Raw genomic sequence first — 25,160 nt, 5'->3', positions numbered from 1 at the left:
TAATGGAGAAGAGACAGAACAAGGAAACAATTTTAGCCTACGATGTCAACAGTCAGATACAAATATATGAAGCAGTAAAAGTCACATCTGTGAACAGTATAGTATGAATATAAAACGTACAGTATAACAATATATATAGTTTAACTTGGAGCCTTTTGTTGACCTTATAGAGCTCAGCACATTGAGATGCTGTTTTGTATCAAATGTGTTTCTTTGCCTAGAGCCAACTTTAGCTTTTCAGATAAACTCATGGCTGTCAGTCCAGTTATTAAATAATGTAAACATTATTGGAATCAAAATAACATGGCTGACTGTAACAAAGACATTTAATTATAAGAGATATTCTACTAAACCATATTTTATGAGTCACCATGATTTTGTTGCACAGAAAATGTCTCAAGACCCAAAACATTTAATAGTAGAAGTATTAAAAATAAATAAATGTATTTATATCAATAATAAAATGAAAAATATTTTAAAGTTGCTTTATGTTTAACATGCTTAAAATTTGAGGTTAAGTAACTGGTTAATACAATAATAGAGATGAAACATAAGTAGATGTTGTGTGAGAGCTGTGTGTGCAGCAGAAGAGCAGAGGTTTTTGTACGGCCTCTTCATGACTTTGTATCACTGTGGGTCACGTTTGGAGGAGGAACACAACTCATCGTAGACTGTAAGTACTTTTCACTTCATATTTTTCAGGACAGGACTCCTGGTATTTTAACTGGATTTTAGTTATGTTTATACATTTTACATTTAAAATGTTTTTGTTAGTTTTTGTTGTAGTTCTCTAGAGTGATAAGCTAATGAAAAAATGCTCTCAAATATAAGAATTAAAATTGTACTTAATATTATTTCGATAATATTATAATATGATAAAACATTCTAGTAGATTATATTGACATAAAAATACATTTTGATCAGAAAATGTTACAGAATGAAAGGAAAGGCATTTAAAAACAGTAATTATATGCATGTGTTGTTTAAAAATATATAGATTTTATTTTAAACTTCAGTATATTTTAAGAAAATATATAATTTATCAGGGAACTATTTTATTTTGAGTACTGGTATATGTAAATGATGGGCTTTACTCTTAAAAAAAAATTGTCATTCTTAATTTTAAAGTTAATCAAGTATAAAATATAGAAATAAAGCTGCAGATGCATATATTATTTGAGTTTAATTTTATTTTATTTACTAGTTCAATAAGTCTTTAATAAGGATTATAAATCTACACTTTTCTTGGTGGCAGTTGTCCACGGTTGGTTGGTTGGACTTGTAGTGAACAGGAAGTGAAAGACACAGATGAAAATGTCTCTAGTCTTCATCATTTTGTGCAGTTTTCTGATGCGTTGCTTGAACACGTTGTGCTGCCCCCTGTCTGTGTGCAGTGGGAGTACAGCGGCCCGTCCTGACCGTCCTGCCCCCGTCCAGAGAGGAGCTGCAGAGGGGCAGTGCCACGCTGCTGTGTGTGGCCAGCGGGGGTTTCCCCTCTGATTGGACGCTGGGTTGGAGAGTGGGCGGGGCCTCCAGAGAGGGGTCCCACAGCCCGGGGGTCCTGAGAGGGGACGGCCTCTACAGCAGCATCAGCGTCCTGAGTCTGTCCACAGAGCTCTGGAGAGACACATCAGTGAGCTGTGAGGCCCATCGAAGTGGACAGAGCCCAGTCACTCAGAGCCTGGAGTCACTGTCCTGCTCCGAGTGAGACACGTCCACATGAGGACACACTTCACCTGCTCTATGGGACACGCCCTGGGTTTGACTGAGCTGATGGAGGAGTCAGGAACAAACATGTGACTGTGCAGCTTCACATGTGACTGCGACTTGTGCTAATAAAGCTTGTGTTGATCAAAGCATTTTGTCATTTGTTCTATGAATCATGTGGAGGATGAAATGTGATGTCACTTTGCTCAAACTCAGGGAGAATCAGCTGATCATGTGACCCTTCACTCACTTGTGCGTTTGAAAGTAGAACATCATTTGCATACACCTGTCCAAGTGGAACATGACTCGGCTGAATGAAGTCAAACTGAGATCTTAAACTATGGCAGTTTTCTGACATGATTTGCATAAAGTTTCAACATGATGAATTAGCAGAGGATTTTAAACTCTTAAATGTTCTCTTTGTGTGGACATCTGTAACAACAGCTTCCACTTTAGATTGAACATATGTACTAGTGAATATGAACAGACCTCTGCTGTGAGTTTTCTCATGTTGTGTGCAGTGTGTATGGAGGGAGGTCAAGGCAACATGGGAAAACAGGTGGAAATGATGTTGTGTTGAGTCTGGTCAGAATCTCAGGTGCCAGAGTTTAAAAAGTGGCTCAGTGATCTCATCTCTAACATACATTTATTTATTTACTTTATTCATTTTAAATTGTCGGTTATTTAACATAAATGACCATCACAATCAAAAAGGAGCAGAGAAGTTTGACTCCAGCCGCAGAGATTCCCATTTGTTTTTGTGTGGTCCGGGCAAAGGGCAGAGAAGTGGCGCCCCCTGCTGTCTGGATGATCGGCTCTAGAAGAGAACAAAGTTTGTATCGTTAATGGCAACAGCAACTTTCTCACTTTGTACATCATCGTGAGTGTTTGTCATTTTATAAGATCTTGTCATTTCAATCATTTAGATATAATAAATAATTAGTTAGTGTGCTCTCTTAAATGGACTTTATGAATAATTCTTACTGCTTTTTTGTAATCAGAGGTTTAATTGTGTTATTGTATGTGTTTCCCCCAAACTTCCTGGTGATAAATGAAATAAGGCAAGATCAAAGTACAGAATAGAAACCTTCATTTGTTTTGGTTGATGATGTAATTAACTTTATGTAATACATGTATATTTCTACATATTTTCCTTTGTGTATTGTTTACATGAGATTTACAGTTTAGTTTCTCATCCAGTGTCACTCACAAAAATGTTATTTCTGATACTCGTTCAATATTTATTCCATTAATGGACAACTGGATGTTCATATTTGTGTTAAAGTTTGTAAAAAGCATACATTTAGTCTTGTTTACATTTAAGGACAATTTATTTTCATCAAACCAACATTTTATTTTTATAATTCCTTTCGCATTGTCTTTGTTGAGTTGGTTATATTGTCACAAACTGCAATATGTGTGATACTGCACATAAATCATGAATATATCATATGAAAAGTTTAGGCCCAAGAACAGAACCTTGGGGAATTCCACATTCAATATTGAGTTTTATTGAGATGTTTCCAGCAAACTGTACAAACTGTTGTCTATTTACCAAGTAGGAACTGACCCACTTTAACACTCCCCCTCTTATTTCATAGCCCTGCATTTTGTGTTATTATGCTCTGGTCTATGGTGTGGAAGGCCTTTTTGAGGTGGATAAACACTGCTAGAGCGCTTTGTTTATTTCCAGTTGCTGTGGTGATATGTTCTGTATCCGTGTAAGTGCTAAAGCTGTAGATTGTTTTTCCCTGAAACCAAACTGACACTCATTTAACAAATCCTTTTTCTATGAATGAGTCTAGTCTATACGCAAAGAGTTTTTATAATATTGAAGCAAATTGTGAAATGAAATAAATTGCTGGATAGTTTGTTAGGCAGTGTTTATCACCTGATTTAAATACTGGGATTATTTTCCAGATTTTCATTCTGTCTGGGAAAAGTCCAGAAGTGAAGGACCTGGTTGTGAATATGACTTAGAAGTTTTGCTTTACAATCGATTGTCTTCTTTATACTTGTCATATCAAACCCATCATTGTCTGTCTATGTTTTGTTTGAAACATTTGGAAAAACTGAGCTTTTTGCATTCGACTGAGAGAACGGGACACATTATGAGAACCTTTATTGTTCAGCTTCACTCCATAAACGACCAGAACCATCAAAGTAAAGACATTAAACTGGTGAATGTTTTTATTCTTTTTTACCCCGGTATATTGTTACTGCAGAGGAGAGTGTTTGCTTCATGTCTGACCCTTCCTTGTTTAAATGCTGGTCCTTAGGTGCGTCTCAGAGCAGTGTGGAGCAGGAGAAGAGCGGCCTGTACAGCAGCAGCAGCGTCCTGAGCCTGAGTGAGGACAGCTGGCTGCAGGGACAGCTGTTCTCCTGCAGGGTGCACCACCACGGACACACCCAGGTCCAGTCACTGCAGAGGAGCCAGTGCTTAGAGCTGCATGGGCCCTGAACATGGAGACCACCCACAACTGCAATAGAAGAGTTAGATGTAGAGTGTGGCTTATGGTCAGTGCAGGGAGTGATAATAAAGCTTGTGTTGACACATGATGAGAAGTGTTCTGTCTTTTGTCCTTTGACCTCTAGAAATGTGACCTCTTTGTTCATTTTAGTTGAATAAAAATGATTAAAATATTTGACTTTAAATGTCCACAATGATTTAGTTTGAATAATAAAAAGGTACAAATTTAAATAAAAATGGCAACTGTAATATTTATTCGATCACTTTTGGTTCAGATTTAACTGGTCACAGAACAGTCAACAGAGAGAGAGCAATCAGTCTTTAAAACAATAACCTCCCCCTGGCTGCATCCACCTGAGTCCTATAGTCTTCAGTTTACTATCAAACTCAGGGAAGATCAGATGAACATGATGATATATAATGACTTAAACAGCCTCATGTAAAGCTTTTAATAGCTGTTTAAATATGTTTTACTTGTCGTGACTCGTTATGTTTTTTACTCAAAGTGATGATTTTATAACATCTTATTCTTTTTAGTTATTACATAAATCAGGATTACATACTGTAATCCCCAAAACAATTTAATTTCTACTCTTTTTGTTTGTCAAGTTTATATTTTTGTGATGTTGCACATACCAACACCATAAGCATTAAACTGATTAGAAATATCAGACCTCAACCGCCCTGGGAGGAGCAGCGATGCTTGTCTTTACCGTCAAACACATTTGAATGCACCTGCTTTTGAGAAACTGAAAGGATTCAAATAGAAGCCATTCATTTTAAGTCTAAAATTGCCTGTCCCTCTAAATGTTTCACTTTTAAAGTCCTTTGCATAAACACTTTGCTTGAAGTTATTCTTCTGAGAAGCAGCAGCCTAAAGTTCCTTAGATGGATGTAGTGCTCTCTCTAGTGAATTAATTCTGTTACTGCGATTTCCCTTTATATATCCATCCATCCATCCATTTTCTACCGCTTGTTCCCTTTCGGGGTTGTGGGTGACTGGAGCCTATCCCAGTGACTTCGGGCCTTAGGCGGGGTACACCCTGGACAGTGGCCGACACAGAGACATAGACATTACAGACAAACATTCACTCTCACATTCATTCACTAGGGCCAATTTACAGTCACCAATTTGACCTCACACATGCACGTCTTTGGACGGTGGGAGGAGCCAGAGAACCCGGAGAGAACCTGGAGAGAACCCGGAGAGAACCCGGAGAGAACCCGGAGAGAACCCACGGTAACTCCACCCAGAGAGATCATGTGATGTTGGTCTGGTCCGGGAATCGAACCCATGATCTCCTTTAACCGCCTTTGCCACCGTGCACCCCCCTTTATATATATATGTATATATATATATGTATGTATAATGACAACAACAACTAAAACACTACAAAAGTAAAAAGTAAGAGAAATATATTTAATGCCACACTGCAGAACGTTCAGGCAAGAATTTTGACCAAGTCTGATCAAAACGTGGTGGTGTTTTTCTCACACAAATGGATTCAGATCCGTCGTACTGATCAGCGGGAACAAGATCTGTTTTTTATTTTATTTGTATTTTTTGAAGGAGTGGAGGGAGCTGAGGATTATATACATTATATGGCTTTGCAAAAATAATTATTTTAACTGATTAAACATCTTTGCACATGTTGAAGTGATAACATTTTGGATTTTCATGCTCGTGGTCTTTGCAATCAAGACAGAGCAGTTTTACTTTTATTTGTGAAATGCAGTAGTTTTTTTTTGTTGAGGAAATGTACTAAACCAGCAAAACCACAAGTACTTTCACTCCCTGTCTCAGGATAATTCTGATAATAAGGGTAAGAAAAATAAACTATTCCAAGTTCATCAGTATAAATATCAGAAAAGTGCTTTCTGTTTTAAAATGGGTTTATTTATTTGAGTGATATTGGTTTTACTGAACTGAACAAACTAAACTAAACTAAACTAAACTAAACTGAACTGAACTGAACTGAACTGACCTGAATAAATAAATGACTGGACTCTTTATGAAGCTGACACTCTGGGATCTGTTTTTATGTCATTTTAAATGGACACAAGCTGCACACAAAGGAAAGTCAGATTTGAAGGATTTTAGATTTGAAGGAGTAAACCTGGTGTCTGGATGGATGGTCTGATTGACAGTTTTCTGATTGTTGTGGTTTGACAGCTCCTCTTTATTTACTATTTTATTTTTCATTAAACCAACAAAAACTGATCAAAAGAAGAGGGATTTAAAATATATATATATATATATATATATATTAGGGTAATTCTTTTAATTTGTTGGTTTGGTGTACAGGTGTTGTTTTTTATGTTTTATGTAACATGAACAGCAGCTTTATAGTTCCACTTTATCAGGTGGTGGACAAAAAGTAATAAATAATTAAAGCCGCACGCGGCGATAAAGGCCCTCGCCCCCCTTGCAACCGCGGGGTACTTGCCACCGTGAAGAGCACCCCTCTAATCCCTCGGCCTACATCACCCCTCCCTCACAAACAGCACAAACTGTATAATACTTAATTCAACATTTTCACAACCGCACGGTTCGAGATAGAGTTATGTTCCCACTGGCTTTTATGTTCAGTGTGATGTGGAGAGTAAGAGCCTAATTTTAACTGTTAATGACAAAGTGCAAAGTAAGTTTAATCCCATTCAAAATGCCTGTAATCCAAAACGCATGTAAGTCTATGGCAGTGTTTGTCATGTTGCCACGGTAACATGCTTGCAGCTAGATGTACGCTGTCACTGGCAAGAAATGAAGATAAGTTTGTTATCTTAAGTTTTGGAGCAGGACCACACCTTCCTGTGGCTAAACTACTCTGGTATCCAGGTCACACACATCAGCGTTTGTGACTTTGTGCACCTTCGTCACCTTTGACCTCATTTAAATGTTCAAGGGGGCGCTGTAGAGCCTTTGTATAACTTAGTTATATTTGTTATACATCATTGTGTTCAGCTCATCATTTTACACAAAATGTATCTTAATGCCGGGAAATAGGACATGTCATTCCAGAGAATCGCAAGTTTTATCACAAAAAAAGGCCATTTTTGTTTACGAGCTTGCCACGCCCACATTTGGAATTGTATCAAAAATCAAAATAATTACCTCTAATCACACATGTGTTAAGTTCATTTTGACAAAGTGGGAAAAAATAATCATATCATTGCATTCAACTTTGAAATCTCCCAAAACTCTACGTCAAAACTTTCCGGGATTTTTTTTTTTAAGAAACGTAGATTTTTTTTTTATTTGGCATAAATCGTGATTTTGTTTAAAATTCACGATGGCCATACCCGAAGGCGTATCGGATCAAACTTCATAACATTTCATTGTTCATGGGTTTTGTGTCTTGTGGCCAAGTTTGAAGTGATTTAGATGAAAACTGTAAGAGAAAATGCCAAATGTACAACGAGGTGCACTTTTGTCAGCGCCGTGTTTATCCAATATGGCCGACTTCCTGTATAACTTAATATTATTTTTTACATGTTCTCCCATGAATTATTTTTTGGAGTGAGCGTCATATTTTTACAGCCACTTTTTTTGGCGTCGGGCTCCCATTGGCCCCATGTTATTTGATTTTTGAGGTGGCGCTACTGAACCGTCTTTCAATATTTTTTCACGAAACCTTCACTCAAAATTAGAACTCCCGGAGTTCTAATTTTTGATACCACCCACGAGCATATCCGTCTTTGTTTAGTACTCGATCTTTGCGTTTTTCCAGCCCCCAGTACCAATTATAATAAGTCCCACTCCGGGACGATACTCGTCCTTCGGCTCGGGCCTAATAAAGAGGTCGGTTATTGTCTTGATTTCAAAAACATTATATTGTCCTCCAGATGACAAAGCTATTCAAGACATCTCCTTGTCCCACCACATTGCACAAACTGACCCACTTTCATGACATTTTGAGGTTGTCACCTTAATACAAATATCTATTTTTACTAATATTTTATGACCTATGGCCCATCAAAGTTACAATCATCAAATAGCCTTATATATCACACTACTTTGTGTGATGGACTAATATCTCAACCGGCCAACAAATATATTTATATGTATAACACTTCCTGTTGTAAATATTCATGTACAAAGTTTGAATAATTTGACAAAAATACAATGAATACACAAAAGAGAAGTAAACAGACAATAATAGCCCAAACTAAATTGGTTTCTAAATACAAAATATTTACAGGTTATTTTCTGGCGGGTAAATGCAATGGATTATTTTTAGCTTTGGCACTTTTTTGTTGAAGAAGTTTTGGAGGGATTGAAAGTTATTTAGTGTTTAAACTTGAGAATTTTGATTTGTAAATGTGAATTTTTCAAAGAATATTAAGAGATTAACGGCATTTTACATTCTGTTATCTTTATTTATAGTGTAAATAAATGTAAATAATAATTTCTTTGGAAAAAATTATAATGATATAGAATCAACACATTTTATGTGTAAAACCGGGCAAAATTGCACATATTTGGGGACGTTAAATCTGAAAAATGGACAAAGCCAGGTGTAAATGTTGTGCTTCATTTGGTCGACATTTTGGATACAAAAGATTTACAAAGAGGATTTTGGATATTTAGTATTTCAGGAAACTAGAGTGAAAATTGGCTCGGGCTTAGATTAGATAACAACCAATCATTTTATATGATTAACATGTATTTTAACAAAACAGCATTTGCTGTTACAATGTTTCCCAAAAATAATCTATTGATGTGAGTGAATCAAATGATATATTATAAAGCTAATTAGGAGAAGATTGGACAATTTCCTATTTACACAGGAAAACCTTCATGTTGAGAGAGCAAACTGAAATATAGCCGCAAGCGGCAATGATCGGCCCTCGCTACGCCGCCGCCACGCCGCAAGAGGAGGGGGCGCTAACGCGCCCCAATTGTCCTTTTATTACATCTACTGCTGAATCTGTGACGCTGTCACATCTTCTCCCCTTTGTTTTACCATCAAAAAACAATTTTATTTTGAATTCTTGGCAAAATGTGCGGCTTTGCCGCACAGACACCGTGACTCTTTGAATAAAAATGAATAACTTTTGATGGTCCTGAAGATGAGTCTCACCAAATTTCAGGTTAAACGGGCTGACGCCCTGAGGGGGAGGAGTTTGTGAAAGTCTAAAGTGTAAACATGTTCTGGCGATTTCCCCATTGGAATAACATGGGAGGTTTTGGTCATCGCTACGGCAACGCCGTAACAATTATGACATGGGTCTCACTGACTTTTTTGATGGGGCCAAAATTGAGTTGTGTGTCAAATTTCAGATAATTTCGCAAAACTAAACATTCAACCTCCATATAAAATCTGTAGGGGGCGCTGTGGCGCCAAATGAATTTATTTCACTTCAAGTAGGTTTAGGGCAAAGAGTTTAACAACTGATTCTAATTTGTCGCAATTCGGACTTTATCTGCGCAAACGGCAGAAATTTTAAATATGGGAGATTTCTGAAATTCTAGCTACAGTTTGCGGCTTCGCCGCTCAGAGACCGTGAGAGGTATCAATGTAATTTGGATAACTTTTGATGTCCCACTCCTCAGTAGCATTTTCACCAAATTTCAGCTTTTTAGGGCCAACGCCCTGGGAGGGGTTTGTAAAAGTACGACGTTTGGAAAAACTCCGAAGTCATGTTTAGCCATTTTTGAAGCAATATGGCCGACATTTGGTTGGGCGGACGGCGTTGCCGTAATAATATTTTTTACTTCTCTTGTCACCATCTACCTCTGCGCCAAATTTCATGATTCTACGATCAGATTTTTTTTGGGTCATTTCCCATCTCTCAATGCATTTTTGGTACATTTGGGGGCACTGACGCGCCAATTTTTTTTATTTTAGAAAAGGGAAATAGCCAGAATGTAGAGAGGCACGATTTTTAGAGGTGTGCAAATTTTTGTGACTTTTCGTCAATGTTCACTGGGTGAAAAATAGGGGGGTTGGTCCCGAGAATAAGAAGAAGAAAGAATATTAAAGCCGCAAGCGGCATCCAACGGCCCTCGCGGGCCGCCGGCCTTACGACTCTGCGCTTTTGACTTTATAAAGATGGCGCCCTTATTGTGTGTTGAATAAATAAAGAACTTGACAGACGGCGACACATTGGACATGGCCAATCCAGTGCAAATGAACACAAGTGTCAGTCAAATTTGCTGCGCCGCCGCACAGAGACCGTAGCACTTGGAATAAAAATATGGATAACTTTTGATGCCCCGCTTGTGTAGATGATATTTCCCAAAGTAAAGCTTGATCGAGCTATTGCCCACGGAGGAGTTTGTTAAAGTGTGAAGCGTAAATGTGAACATTTCAAGGATTTGGCGTTTTTCCCATTTGTGACAGTATATTTGCAGCTCCACGGCACAGAGACCGTAGCACTTAAAATCAAAATATGGATAACTTTTGATGCCCCGTTTGTGTAGATGATTTTCCCCAAATATGAGCTTGATCGGGCAATCGGCCTAGGAGGAGTTCGTTAAAGTGTGAAGCGTAAAAATGTGGTGATTTTAGAGATTTCGCTGTTTTCCCATTTCTGACATATATTTGCGGGTCCGCCACACAGAGACCGTAGCACTTAGAATCAAAATATGGGTAAGTTTTGATGCCCCGCTTGTGTAGATGATATTCTCCAAATATGAACTTGATCGGACAATCGCCCTAGGAGGAGTTTGTTAAAGTGTGAAGCGTAAAAATGTGGTGATTTGAGCGATTCTACGATTTTCCCATAAGGATAACATGGGATGTTTCTGTCAACGCTACGGTTACGCCGTACAAAATATGACTTTGGCTCTCATACTTTTATGATCAGGATGGCAAATTAGAATTTTGTTCAAAATATCATGTCATTTGGAAAAACTCTATTGTTTATAGGCCACTCTGAAGGCCAAATAGTCAGAATTCTGGGAAACGTTTGCGGCTCCGTCGCACAAAGACCGTAAAAGTTATCCTTAAAATTTGGATAACTTTAGATACACCACTTGTCTAGAGGACGTACACCGATTTTGAGGTTGGTGGGCAAAACGCACTAGGAGGACTTCGTTAAAGTGTAAAACATAAAAATGTGGTAATTTGAGAGATTTTTTGGTTTTCCCATAGGGATAACATGGGAGGTTTCTGTCATCGCTACGACTACGGCGTAAAAATTTAGGCATTTTTGTGATTGGCTTTTGTGATCGGGACGGCAAAATAGAATTTTGGGTAAAGTTTAGACAATTTTGGTAAAACTAATTTTTGACCTTCAATGTTAATTTAAAGGTCACTCTGTAGGGGGCGCTATCACTGCCATTTCAATTTTGTCAGGCTAAACTGGTCCAAACTAGAAAGTTTAACAAATGATTCAAATTTGGTCCTAATCGGAATGGTTTTGATCAAATGGGAGCAATTTTTAGACCTGCAATATTCCAAAATAAGTTGTCCAACTTTGCGGCTGCGCCGCACACAGACCGTAAAAGGTATCTCAAAAAATTGAATAACTTTAGATGCCCCACTTGTCCAGAGGACGTACGCCGATTTTGAAGTCGGTGGGCAAAACGCCCTAGGAGGAGTTCGTCAAAGTTTGACGTGAACAAAATGGCTAACACAGCGTGTTTTCATTTTCAAAGGAAGATGGTGGCCATAGGGTAAGTCTGGGGGCGTGGCCACAATGATTTTTTTTGTTCGTCCTCACGAGAGGAATGCGTGTCCCGAATTTCGTAGCTTTACGCCAAAGTTGACCTCGGGGCGTCTCCCATACGCGCAATGTATTTTGACTTTTGTCGGTGGCGCTGTCGCGCCATTTTTTAACGAAAAAAAAAATGGCCCAGAAAAAATCAAATTTTTCGCCGATTCTGAATTTTGGGCAAAGTTTGGTGAGTTTTTGAGCATGTTCAGGGGGTCAAATTAGAGCTCGAAAAGCAGAAGAACAAGAAAAATAATAAAAATATTAAAGCCGCAAGCGGCATCCAACGGCCCTCGCGGGCCGCCGGCCTTCCGACTCTGCTCTCTGCATTTTACAGAGATGGCGCTAACGCAATTGTCTAAGAACTAAGACAGCGACACATTGGACATGTACAATGCTGTGCTTAACCAGTGCAAATTAACACAAATGTCGGTCAAATGTGCAGCTCCAGCGCACAGAGACCGTGACACTTGGAATAAAAATATGGATAACTTTTGATGCTCCGCTTGTGTAGATTATTTTTCCCAAATATGAGCTTGATCGAGCTATTGCCCACAGAGGAGTTCATTAAAGTGTGAAGCATAAATGTGAACATTTCAAGGATTTGGCGTTTTTCCCATTTGTGACAGTATATTTGCAGCTCCACGGCACAGAGACCGTAGCACTTAAAATCAAAATATGGATAACTTTTGATGCCCCATTTGTGTAGATGATTTCCCCAAATATGAGCTTGATCGGGCAATCGGCCTAGGAGGAGTTGGTGAAAGTGTGAAGCGTGAAAATGTGGTCATTTTGGAGATTTCGCTGTTTTCCCATTTCTGACATATATTTGCGGGTCCGCCACACAGAGACCGTAGCACTTAGAATCAAAATATGGATAAGTTTTGATGGCCCGCTTGTGTAGATGATTTTCCCCAAATATGAGCTTGATCGGACAATCGCCCTAGGAGGAGTTTGTTAAAGTGTGAAGTGTAAAAATGTGGTGATTTGAGCGATTCTACGATTTTCCCATAAGGATAACATGGGATGTTTCTGTCAACGCTACGGTTACGCCGTACAAAATATGACTTTGGCTCTCATACTTTTATGATCAGGATGGCAAATTAGAATTTTGTTCAAAATATCATGTCATTTGGAAAAACTCTATTGTTTATAGGCCACTCTGAAGGCCAAATAGTCAGAATTCTGGGAAACGTTTGCGGCTCCGTCGCACAAAGACCGTAAAAGTTATCCTTAAAATTTGGATAACTTTAGATACACCACTTGTCTAGAGGACGTACACCGATTTTGAGGTTGGTGGGCAAAACGCACTAGGAGGACTTCGTTAAAGTGTAAAACATAAAAATGTGGTAATTTGAGAGATTTTGTGGTTTTCCCATAGGGATAACATGGGAGGTTTCTGTCATCGCTACGACTACGGCGTAAAAATTTAGGCATTTTTGTGATTGGCTTTTGTGATCGGGACGGCAAAATAGAATTTTGGGTAAAGTTTAGACAATTTTGGTAAAACTAATTTTTGACCTTCAATGTTAATTTAAAGGTCACTCTGTAGGGGGCGCTATCACTGCCATTTCAATTTTGTCAGCCTAAACTGGTCCAAACTAGAAAGTTTAACAACTGATTCAAATTTGGTCCTAATCGGACTGGTTTTGATCAAATGGGAGCAATTTTTAGACCTGCAATATTCCAAAATAAGTTGTCCAACTTTGCGGCTGCGCCGCACACAGACCGTAAAAGGTATCTCAAAAAATTGAATAACTTTAGATGCCCCACTTGTCCAGAGGACGTACGCCGATTTTGAAGTCGGTGGGCAAAACGCCCTAGGAGGAGTTCGTCAAAGTTTGACGTAAACAAAATGGCTAACTCAGCTTGTTTTCATTTTCAAAGGAAGATGGCGGCCATAGGGTAAGTTTGGGGGCGTGGCCACAATGATTTTTTTTGTTTATCCTCATGAGAGGAATGCGTGTCCCGAATTTCGTAGCTTTACGCCAAAGTTGACCTCGGGGCGTCTCCCATAGGCGCAATGTATTTTGACTTTTGTCGGTGGCGCTGTCGCGCCATTTTTTAACGAAAAAAAAAATGGCCCAGAAAAAATAAAATTTTTCGCCGATTCTGAATTTTGGGCAAAGTTTGGTGAGTTTTTGAGCATGTTCAGGGGGTCAAATTAGAGATCAAAAAGCAGAAGAACAAGAAAAATAAAAATAATAATATTTTTAGCAAAAACAATATAGCCGTTTCCACTATAACAACAAATTATACATCGTTTGAAAGCTCTAAGCCTTCCCGATGCCGCCATGGGGTGGAATCATCATTACGAGCGCTTACGCGCTTGTCACTCCCTATTCCGTCGGGATGCCCCGCCCACTCCCCATAGACTTCCATTAATTTGAGCAGATACAAGCATGGCCCATGCCTGCGGCATGGATTCTCGCGTACGGGACGATGCCAGGAGGGTTTTTGGAGGAATGCAGCGCTTCGCGCTGCTGTTGTCAACAATTAGTGAATGGGCTACGCCCATTCACTAATTGTTGACTATTTCTGTCATAGCAGGAGTAAGTATGCATGATCCATGCCTTCGGCATGGGCTAGTTCACTGTACTAGCCAGGGGCGACGGGGTACCAAACATGCGGGCTGCGCCCGCATGTTTGGTCAGACAGTTGCAACGCTGCCTTCGGCAGCGTTGCGGGAGCAATAGGCCCTCCGCCCTGCTGGGGCTCGGGCCTAAAAAATAATAATATTTTTAGCAAAAACAATATAGCCGTTTCCACTATAACAACAAATTATACATCGTTTGAAAGCTCTAAGCCTTCCCGATGCCGCCATGGGGTGGAATCATCATTACGAGCGCTTACGCGCTCGTCACTCCCTATTCCGTCGGGATGCCCCGCCCACTCCCCATAGACTTCCATTGATTTGAGCAGATACAAGCATGGCCCATGCCTGCGGCATGGATTCTCGCGTACAGGACGATGCCAGGAGGGTTTTTGAAGGAATGCAGCGCTTCGCGCTGCTGTTGTCAACAATTAGTGAATGGGCTACGCCCATTCACTAATTGTTGACTATTTCTGTCATAGCAGGAGTAAGTATGCATGATCCATGCCTTCGGCATGGGCTAGTTCACTGTACTTGCCAGGGGCGACGGGGCACCAAACATGCGGGCTGCGCCCGCATGTTTGGTAAGACAGTTGCAACGCTGCCTTCGGCAGCGTTGCGGGAGCAATAGGCCCTCCGCCCTGCTTGGGCTCGGGCCTAACAAGTGTCATTTTAATCTTCTGGATGTATAGAGAGAAAACAGATAATATATAAATAGTCTATAAATGAATGTTTGGTGTAACTACACACAGATCAGTGATGTGTGTTCCTCTTGAGCAGCTGCAGTTGTTTCCTCCTCTGGTCTCACTCTGAAGGACTCACTGAGGGAGGTTTTTGTACGAGCACAAATCACTGTGTGAACACATAACCGCTATGATAACTCTGACAGTAATAAACTGCTGCATCTTCAGCCTGAGCTCCAGTGATGGTCAAAGAGAAGTCACTGTGGCTCCCACTGCCACTGAACCGAGATGGAGTTTCTGACAGACGTCGTGTAGCACGTTCTATCCAGAGCTTTGGAGTCTGACCAGGTTTCTGCTGATACCAGTGCATGTACCAATTCCCAGTATAATAAACATCTGTGTTAGTTTGACATGTGAGAGTGACTGTGGATCCTGGAGTAAACATCTGGACTGGAGGCTGAGTGACTGTGACCTGACCACTGCATCCTGTAAAAAACAATCTACATTTATCAGAAGAAACACAGAGAGAAAAGGCAGTGTGTTGTGTTCAATGTCACTGAGAGTGGAACCTGTGAAGCAGCAGCAGGCCAGTGTCCAGATGAGGATGGTGCAGCCCAGAGCCATGGTGCGTTCACTGACACATGTGAGTCCTGCAGTCTTCAGCTCACTATAAAACTCAGGAAGAATCAGCTGATCATGTGACCCTCCTCTCTATGGAAATACTGTCTCAACTCTGAACCCAACACTTTTATGTAATTATGATCTTGTAATTTCAAAATGATTTATTACTTTAATAAGGACCAAAAATAATGGAGAAGAGACAGAACAAGGAAACAATTTTAGCCTACGATGTCAACAGTCAGATACAAATATATGAAGCAGTAAAAGTCACATCTGTGAACAGTATAGTATGAATATAAAACGTACAGTATAACAATATATATAGTTTAACTTGGAGCCTTTTGTTGACCTTATAGAGCTCAGCACATTGAGATGCTGTTTTGTATCAAATGTGTTTCTTTGCCTAGAGCCAACTTTAGCTTTTCAGATAAACTCATGGCTGTCAGTCCAGTTATTAAATAATGTAAACATTATTGGAATCAAAATACCATGGCTGACTCTAACAAAGACATTTAATTATAAGAGATATTCTACTAAACCATATTTTATGAGTCACCATGATTTTGTTGCACAGAAACATTTAATAGTAGAAGTATTAAAAATAAATAAATGTATTTATATCAATAATAAAATGAAAAATATTTTAAAGTTGCTTTATGTTTAACATGCTTAAAATTTGAGGTTAAGTAACTGGTTAATACAATAATAGAGATGAAACATAAGTAGATGTTGTGTGAGAGCTGTGTGTGCAGCAGAAGAGCAGAGGTTTTTGTACGGCCTCTTCATGACTTTGTATCACTGTGGGTCACGTTTGGAGGAGGAACACAACTCATCGTAGACTGTAAGTACTTTTTACTTCATATTTTTCAGGACAGGACTACTGGTATTTTAACTGGATTTTAGTTATGTTTATACATTTTACATTTAAAATGTTTTTGTTGTAGTTCTCTAGAGTGATAAGCTAATGAAAAAATGCTCTCAAATATAAGAATTAAAATTGTACTTAATATTATTTCGTTAATATTATAATTTGATGAAAAATTCTAGTAGATTATATTGACATAAAAATACATTTTGATCAGAAAAGGTTACAGAATGAAAGAAAAGGGCATTTAAAAACAGTAATTATATGCATGTGTTGTTTAAAAATATAGATTTTATTTTAAACTTCAGCATATTTTAAGAAAATATATAATTTATCAGGGAACTATTTTATTTTAAGTACTGGTATATGTAAATTATGGGCTTTACTCTTAAAAAAAATTGTCATTCTTAATTTTAAAGTTAATCAAGTATAAAATATAGAAATAAAGCTGCAGATGCATTTATTATTTAAGTTTATTTTTATTTTATTTACTAGCTCAATAAGTCTTTACTAAGGATTATAAATCGACACTTTTCTTGGTGGCAGTTGTCCACGGTTGGTTGGTTGGACTTGTAGTGAACAGGAAGTGAAAGACACAGATGAAAATGTCTCTAGTCTTCATCATTTTGTGCAGTTTTCTGATGCGTTGCTTGAACACGTTGTGCTGCCCCCTGTCTGTGTGCAGTGGGAGTACAGCGGCCCGTCCTGACCGTCCTGCCCCCGTCCAGAGAGGAGCTGCAGAGGGGCAGTGCCACGCTGCTGTGTGTGGCCAGCGGGGGTTTCCCCTCTGATTGGACCCTGGGTTGGAGAGTGGGCGGGGCCTCCAGAGAGGGGTCCCACAGCCCGGGGGTCCTGAGAGGGGACGGCCTCTACAGCAGCATCAGCGTCCTGAGTCTGTCCACAGAGCTCTGGAGAGACACATCAGTGAGCTGTGAGGCCCATCGAAGTGGACAGAGCCCAGTCACTCAGAGCCTGGAGTCACTGTCCTGCTCCGAGTGAGACACGTCCACATGAGGACACACTTCACCTGCTCTATGGGACACGCCCTGGGTTTGACTGAGCTGATGGAGGAGTCAGGAACAAACATGTGACTGTGCAGCTTCACATGTGACTGTGACTTGTGCTAATAAAGCTTGTGTTGATCAAAGCATTTTGTCATTTGTTCTATGAATCATGTGGAGGATGAAATGTGATGTCACTTTGCTCAAACTCAGGGAGAATCAGCTGATCATGTGACCCTTCACTCACTTGTGTGTTTGAAAGTAGGACATCATTTGCATACACCTGTCCAAGTGGAACATGACTCGGCTAAATGAAGTCAAACTGAGATCTTAAACTATGGCAGTTTTCTGACATGATTTGCATAAAGTTTCAACATGATGAATTAGCAGAGGATTTTAAACTCTTAAATGTTCTCTTTGTGTCGACATCTGTAACAACAGCTTCCACTTTAGATTGAACATATGTAGAGTATCATACTAGTACAAGTACTGTAAGGTTATGAATTTCCACCCACTTGTGAAGGTCGGGGGGCATTCAAGGTTGATATCGATGAAAGAATTGTTCAAGAATTCAACATGACACACTGCATAAGTGTGGGTAAGTTTGAATCGTATTTTTAAGAGTAAAATGGGGCACCAGCCGGATAATCTGCATTTTTTACAACTCTATAATCAGATATGTAAATTTATTAATTAAAGGTTGAATGGATGATTTTTTTGAGTCTTATTTCCTCGTGGTGTGGACTGCCGATTAGTCCTGCCACGTATCAATCATAAAACGCACCTACCGCTCACCGTCCCACGTTTCCGCGTGTCTAAGCGCTGTTATGACCCCGAAGAGAGGTTTAACATATTTAAACGGACACGGAGACGAAGACAATTTTAAACAAGTTTATTAGGTTTTCACCAAAATAAATGCTGAATTCTGAACCCCCGTTCCCTAAAAATCACCCCAAAGTTATAAAAAGAAAGATGGACCTGGTGGGCCAGCCAAACAGAAATAAAATAGGAGCGACACCGGGCCAACCCCGTATAGGGCCGTCGAACCCGGTGCCGACACCTCTACCTAAAGCACAAAAATAAGGACACACCAAACCCCCTATCTAGCCCCAAACAAAAGCGAAAATGGGACTACCGGTCCCACCAGGCCAAACAAAACCTGCTAGCGCTATTGCTACTGAGAGCCAGCTGGGAGCAGGCGAGCCGAGTGCGTCTACGAAGCCGGACCGTAGCGGGATGGGCCGAGCTGAGAGAGAGCGAGATGAGCCCATCCGGTCTCCATTTAAAGGCTCCAGGGCGCGCACCCGCGGCCGGGAGCCAATCTAATGAAAAAACTAAACAGATCATTAGACAAAACTGAACAGACAAAATATTATTATAACCAATAGGGAGGAAAAGTGCCCAAACCTAACAGCGCATTGATCTATCATAATATAGTTCCCTCAGTGTACGAGACGAGAGATGCGATGGGATCCGTTGTGCTGATAAACAATCGACGTGTGTGTTGTATCAGTCCGCACGGGCGGGTGCGCATGCGCACTTCCGCCTGCGTTCTAAAATCGCCAAAAAATCATCCATTGCGCCTATAATTAGAAATGAATGTGCTCGTTGATCTGAAGGTTTGAGAACGTAACCGTGACATTGACCCCTTTTCTGGAAATGAAGAAACACTTTACCAAATGTGGGTTATGAAGATTTAATTACCAAATAATTAAACAGATAAAGATGAATTAGGAATATGCAAATGAGTCGATAACAGATGGAAAACACTAGACATGAAGGTTCTAGATCTATCTAGTTGTGTGTTAGAGTTAATTCTAAGATGAAATTCAGCCTGTGAAGTGCATTCAAACGAACGGAACCAGAAGCTGTGATCCTGAGGAGACGGGCCTGTGTGGAGTCCAAGAGCCTGTGTGGAGTCCAAGAGCCTGTGTGGAGTCCAAGAGCCTGTGTGGAGTCCAAGAGCCTGTGTGGAGTCCAAGAGCCTGTGTGGAGTCCAAGAGCCTGTGTGGAGTCCAAGAGCCTGTGTGGAGTCCAAGAGCCTGTGTGGAGTCCAAGAGCCTGCGTGTCGTTGGTGTCGCCTCCAGGCTTCACTCAAGGGGTCACGCTGCAGCTCAGTCCACACGCTGAGCAGGGCTGCTCTGGAGCTCGGCTCTGACGTTGTCTGGCCAAAGAAGGACTGGACCAGGTTCTGCGATCTGCGTTCTCCTTGGCTCTGAGGCGTTCTCCTTGGCTCTGAGGCGTTCCCAAATGAAAAGGCCGTCGTGCTGCTCCACCGATGAAGCTGGTCTAAAAGGCTGTGGACTTGAAAAGTTGCAAAAAGGTCCTTTGCTTGATTTTGTGTGATGCAGTATCAATACAAAATTGGGCACAGACTTCTAGTTCCGGGAGGGAAAGTTGGCTTCTGTGGGCATTCTCTCTTGGAAAAGTCTTTGTCCCGTAGACCTCGCTAGCCTCCCAAGGCCCGGTGTCATGGACCTTGCCGGTGGGACCCTGAAGGGAGGGTCGAGCTTCGAAGGAAACTCGAATGGAACTCGGATGGAACTGACTGTAACTCTCTTGTCTTTCTGACTTACAACCCTGCGGGGGTTTTTGGCGCCGTGGCTTCAGCCAATCAGCCGCTGAGACAGCTTGATAAGGGGACGAGATCTGGAGGAAGACCCCCGTTCGGCTTTACCAAAGGCCACAAGAGTTACACAGAAGATGACATTTATCCACAAAACAAGTTATAAAACAGATAAATTGACATGTAAAACACGATAACACAATAAATACATGTAAAGTCATCTGATGGACATCTTCTGCAATCGGATGATTGTCTACTACAACTGCATAGTCTGTTAAGCGTTTTAGCTTTTGTCTTGGGGAGATCATTACTCTCTGTAATCCAAAAGGAGTCATTTGATGAAAGGTAATTTTCAAAGTTCAGAGCGTCTCTGTTGTCGCTATCACGTCCTCTGCTTTGGAGGGCCGTAAAACTGCACACGGGCAGCTAATAACAGCTTTAGCCCGCATTTCTGTCACCATGGCAACAGGGGGAGGACATCTGCATATCCTACACATATGTACTAGTGAATATGAACAGACCTCTGCTGTGAGTTTTCTCATGTTGTGTGCAGTGTGTATGGAGGGAGGTCAAGGCAACAAGGGAAAACAGGTGGAAATGATGTTGTGTTGAGTCTGGTCAGAATCTCAGGTGCCAGAGTTTAAAAAGTGGCTCAGTGATCTCATCTCTAACATACATTTATTTATTTACTTTATTCATTTTAAATTGTCGGTTATTTAACATAAATGACCATCACAATCAAAAAGGAGCAGAGAAGTTTGACTCCAGCCACAGAGATTCCCATTTGTTTTTGTGTGGTCCAGGCAAAGGGCAGAGAAGTGGCGCCCCCTGCTGTCTGGATGATCGGCTCTAGAAGAGAACAAAGTTTGTATCGTTACTGGCAACAGCAACTTTCTCACTTTGTACATCATCGTGAGTGTTTGTCATTTTATAAGATCTTGTCACTTCAATCATTTAGATCTAATATATAACTAGTTAGTGTTTTCTCTTAAATGGACTTTATGAATAATTCTTACTGCTTTTTTGTAATCAGAGGTTTAATTGTGTTATTGTATGTGTTTCCCCCAAACTTCCAGGTGATAAATTAAATAAGGCAAGATCAATGTACAGAATAGAAACCTTCATGTGTTTTGGTTGATGATGTGATTAACTTTATGTAAAACTGATAGATTTCTACATTTTTTCCTTTGTGTATCGTTTACATGTTTAGTTTCTCATCCAGTGTCACTCACAAAAATGTCATTTCTGATACTCGTTCAACACTTATTCCATTATTGGACAACTGGATGTTTATATTTGTGTTAAAGTTTGTAAAAAGCATAAATTTAGTCTTGTTTACATTTAAGGACAATTTATTTTCATCAAACCAACATTTTATTTTTATCTTTTCCTTTTCCATTGTCTTTGTTGAGTTGGTTATATTGTCACAAACTGCAATATGTGTGATACTGCACATAAATCATGAATATATCATATGAAAAGTTTAGGCCCAAGAACAGAACCTTGGGGAACTCCACATTCAATATTGAGTTTTATTGAGATGTTTCCAGCAAACTGTACAAACTGTTGTCTATTTACCAAGTAGGAACTGACCCACTTTAACACTCCCCCTCTTATTTCATAGCCCTGCATTTTGTGTTATTAATATGCTCTGGTCTATGGTGTGGAAGGCCTTTTTGAGGTGGATAAACACTGCTAGAGCGCTTTGTTTATTTCCAGTTGCTGTGGTGATATGTTCTGTATCTGTGTAAGTGCTAAAGCTGTAGATTGTTTTTCCCTGAAACCAAACACACTCATTTAACAAATCCTTTTTCTATGAATGAGTCTAGTCTATACGCAAAGAGTTTTTATAATATTGAAGCAAAAGATGAAATTAAATAAATTGGTGGATAGTTTGTTAGGCAGTGTTTATCACCTGATTTAAATACTGGGATTATTTTCCAGATTTTCATTCTGTCTGGGAAAAGTCCAGAAGTGAAGGACCTGGTTGTGAATATGACTTAGAAGTTTTGCTTTACAATCGATTGTCTTCTTTATACTTGTCATATCAAACCCATCATTGTCTGTCTATGTTTTGTTTGAAACATTTGGAAAACTGAGCTTTTTGCATTCGACTGAGAGAACGGGACACATTATGAGAACCTTTATTGTTCAGCTTCACTCCATAAACGACCAGAACCATCAAAGTAAAGACATTAAACTGGTGTATGTTTTTATTCTTTTTTACCCCGGTGTATTGTTACTGCAGAGGAGAGTGTTTGCTTGATGTCTGACCCTTCCTTGTTTAAATGCTGGTCCTTAGGTGCGTCTCAGAGCAGTGTGGAGCAGGAGAAGAGCGGCCTGTACAGCAGCAGCAGCGTCCTGAGCCTGAGTGAGGACAGCTGGCTGCAGGGACAGCTGTTCTCCTGCAGGGTGCACCACCACGGACACGCCCAGGTCCAGTCACTGCAGAGGAGCCAGTGCTTAGAGCTGCATGGGCCCTGAACATGGAGACCACCCACAACTGCAATAGAAGAGTTAGATGTAGAGTGTGGCTTATGGTCAGTGCAGGGAGTGATAATAAAGCTTGTGTTGACACATGATGAGAAGTGTTCTGTCTTTTGTCCTTTGACCTCTAGAAATGTGACCTCTTTGTTCATTTTAGTTGAATAAAAATGATTAAAATATTTGACTTTAAATGTCCACAATGATTTAGTTTGAATAATAAAAAGGTACAAATTTAAATAAAAATGGCAACTGTAATATTTATTCGATCACTTTTGGTTCAGATTTAACTGGTCACAGAACAGTCAACAGAGAGAGAGCAATCAGTCTTTAAAACAATAACCTCCCCCTGGCTGCATCCACCTGAGTCCTATAGTCTTCAGTTTACTATCAAACTCAGGGAAGATCAGATGAACATGATGATATATAATGACTTAAACTGCCTCATAGCTGTTTAAATATGTTTTACTTGTCGTGACTCGTTATGTTTTTTACTCAAAGTGATGATTTTATAACATCTTATTCTTTTTAATTATTACATAAATCAGGATTACATACTGTAATCCCCAAAACAATTTAATTTCTACTCTTTTTGTTTGTCAAGTTTATATTTTTGTGATGTTGCACATACCAACACCATAAGCATTAAACTGATTAGAAATATCAGACCTCAACCGCCCTGGGAGGAGCAGCGATGCTTGTCTTTACCGTCAAACACATTTGAATGCACCTGCTTTTGAGAAACTGAAAGGATTCAAATAGAAGCCATTCATTTTAAGTCTAAAATTGCCTGTCCCTCTAAATGTTTCACTTTTAAAGTCCTTTGCATAAACACTTTGCTTGAAGTGATTCTTCTGAGAAGCAGCAGCCTAAAGTTCCTTAGATGGATGTAGTGCTCTCTCTAGTGAATTAATTCTGTTACTGCGATTTCCCTTTATATATCCATCCATCCATCCATTTTCTACCGCTTGTTCCCTTTCGGGGTTGTGGGTGACTGGAGCCTATCCCAGTGACTTCGGGCCTTAGGCGGGGTACACCCTGGACAGTGGCCGACACAGAGACATAGACATTACAGACAAACATTCACTCTCACATTCATTCACTAGGGCCAATTTACAGTCACCAATTTGACCTCACACATGCACGTCTTTGGACGGTGGGAGGAGCCAGAGAACCCGGAGAGAACCCGGAGAGAACCCGGAGAGAACCCGGAGAGAACCCGGAGAGAACCCGGAGAGAACCCGGAGAGAACCCACGGTAACTCCACCCAGAGAGATCATGTGATGTTGGTCTGGTCCGGGAATCGAACCCATGATCTCCTTTAACCGCCTTTGCCACCATGCACCCCCCTTTATATATGTATGTATATATATATATATATATAACTATATATATATATATATATATATATATATATATATATATATATATATATATATATATATATAATGACAACAACAACTAAAACACTACAAAAGTAAAAAGTAAGAGAAATATATTTAATGCCACACTGCAGAACGTTCAGGCAAGAATTTTGACCAAGTCTGATCAAAACGTGGTGGTGTTTTTCTCACACAAATGGATTCAGATCCGTCGTACTGATCAGCGGGAACAAGATCTGTTTTTATTTTATTTGTATTTTTTGAAGGAGTGAAGGGAGCTGAGGATTATATACATTATATGGCTTTGCAAAAATAATTATTTTAACTGATTAAACATCTTTGCACATGTTGAAGTGATAACATTTTGGATTTTCATGCTCGTGGTCTTTGCAATCAAGACAGAGCAGTTTTACTTTTATTTTGTGAAATGCAGTAGTTTTTTTTTGTTGAGGAAATGTACTAAACCAGCAAAACAACAAGTACTTTCACTCCCTGTCTCAGGATAATTCTGATAATAAGGGTAAGAAAAATAAACTATTCCAAGTTTATCAGTATAAATATCAGAAAAGTGCTTTCTGTTTTAAAATGGGTTTATTTATTTGAGTGATATTGGTTTTACTGAACTGAACAAACTAAATTAAACTAAACTAAACCAAACTAAACTAAACTAAACTAAACTGAACTGAACTAAACTGACCTGAATAAACAAATGACTGGACTCTTTATGAAGCTGACTCTCTGGGATCTGTTTTTATGTCATTTTAAATGGACACAAGCTGCACACAAAGGAAAGTCAGATTTGAAGGATTTTAGATTTGAAGGAGTAAACCTGGTGTCTGGATGGATGGTCTGATCGACAGTTTTCTGATTGTTGTGGTTTGACAGCTCCTCTTTATTTACTATTTTATTTTTCATTAAACCAACAAAAACTGAAAAAGAAGAGGGATTTAAAATAAATATATATATATATTAGGGTAATTCTTTTAATTTGTTGGTTTGGTGTACAGGTGTTGTTTTTTATGTTTTATGTCACATGAACGGCAGCTTTATAGTTCCACTTTATCAGGTGGTGGACAAAAAGTAATAAATAATTAAAGCCGCACGCGGCGATAAAGGCCCTCGCCCGCCT

General features: G+C 39.7%; 3 long non-coding RNA genes across 3 annotated transcripts; all 3 read left to right on the top strand.

Moving 5' to 3' along the window:
- The first annotated feature begins 562 nt into the window (after window positions 1–562).
- On the top strand, window positions 563–1,856 carry LOC140370751 (uncharacterized). The gene is made up of 2 exons (XR_011928389.1): window positions 563–673; window positions 1,395–1,856. It is a non-coding gene; the product is annotated as an uncharacterized lncRNA (long non-coding RNA).
- Window positions 1,857–16,469: 14,613 nt separating this feature from the next.
- LOC140370480 (uncharacterized) lies at window positions 16,470–17,745 on the top strand. Its single transcript, XR_011928370.1, has 2 exons — window positions 16,470–16,574; window positions 17,284–17,745. It is a non-coding gene; the product is annotated as an uncharacterized lncRNA (long non-coding RNA).
- Window positions 17,746–22,294: 4,549 nt separating this feature from the next.
- LOC140370771 (uncharacterized) lies at window positions 22,295–22,747 on the top strand. Its single transcript, XR_011928393.1, has 2 exons — window positions 22,295–22,370; window positions 22,468–22,747. It is a non-coding gene; the product is annotated as an uncharacterized lncRNA (long non-coding RNA).
- The last annotated feature ends 2,413 nt before the right edge of the window (window positions 22,748–25,160 follow it).

Source organism: Eucyclogobius newberryi, unplaced genomic scaffold (genome assembly GCF_026437365.1).
Source record: "Eucyclogobius newberryi isolate DKJ021-1_F unplaced genomic scaffold, fEucNew1.0.hap1 SCAF_21, whole genome shotgun sequence".
In the NCBI taxonomy this organism is placed as follows: Eukaryota; Metazoa; Chordata; class Actinopteri; order Gobiiformes; family Gobiidae; genus Eucyclogobius; species Eucyclogobius newberryi.
Note: the sequence above shows the minus strand (reverse complement) of the source record. Positions and strands in the feature narration are given on the sequence as shown.